Below are 409 nucleotides of genomic sequence, written 5' to 3' on the forward strand. Positions count from 1 at the left end.
TTTCTCCCCTCTTTGCTTCCTGGTGCGCGAGGAGAGGGGTTTAAGCGCGCCGCTTAAAGGAGCTCCAGAGACGGGCGCGGAGCTACCGAAGAGACAAGAGACTTTTTCTTGCCTCTTTGTCTCCTGGTGCGAGAGGAGAGGGGTTTAAGCGCGCCGCTTAAAGGAGCTCCAGGGACGGGCGCGGAGCTACCGAAGAGACAAGAGACTTTTTCTTGCCTCTTTGCTTCCTGGGGCGCGAGGAGAGGGGATTAAGGGCACCGCGTAAAGGGGCTCCAGCACCGGGCGCGAGCCGCGGCTGGCGGCGTGGCCAGCAGGGGCGGGCGTGGGACACTAGGGTTGCTGCTGCCGCCACCAAGAGGCCTGTGTGCGAGCACAGGTCACTCTCCACACTGCCCCTCCCGGGAGCTCG

The sequence above is a fragment of the Physeter macrocephalus genome, chromosome 14, assembly GCF_002837175.3.
Source record: "Physeter macrocephalus isolate SW-GA chromosome 14, ASM283717v5, whole genome shotgun sequence".
Lineage (NCBI taxonomy): Eukaryota > Metazoa > Chordata > Mammalia > Artiodactyla > Physeteridae > Physeter > Physeter macrocephalus.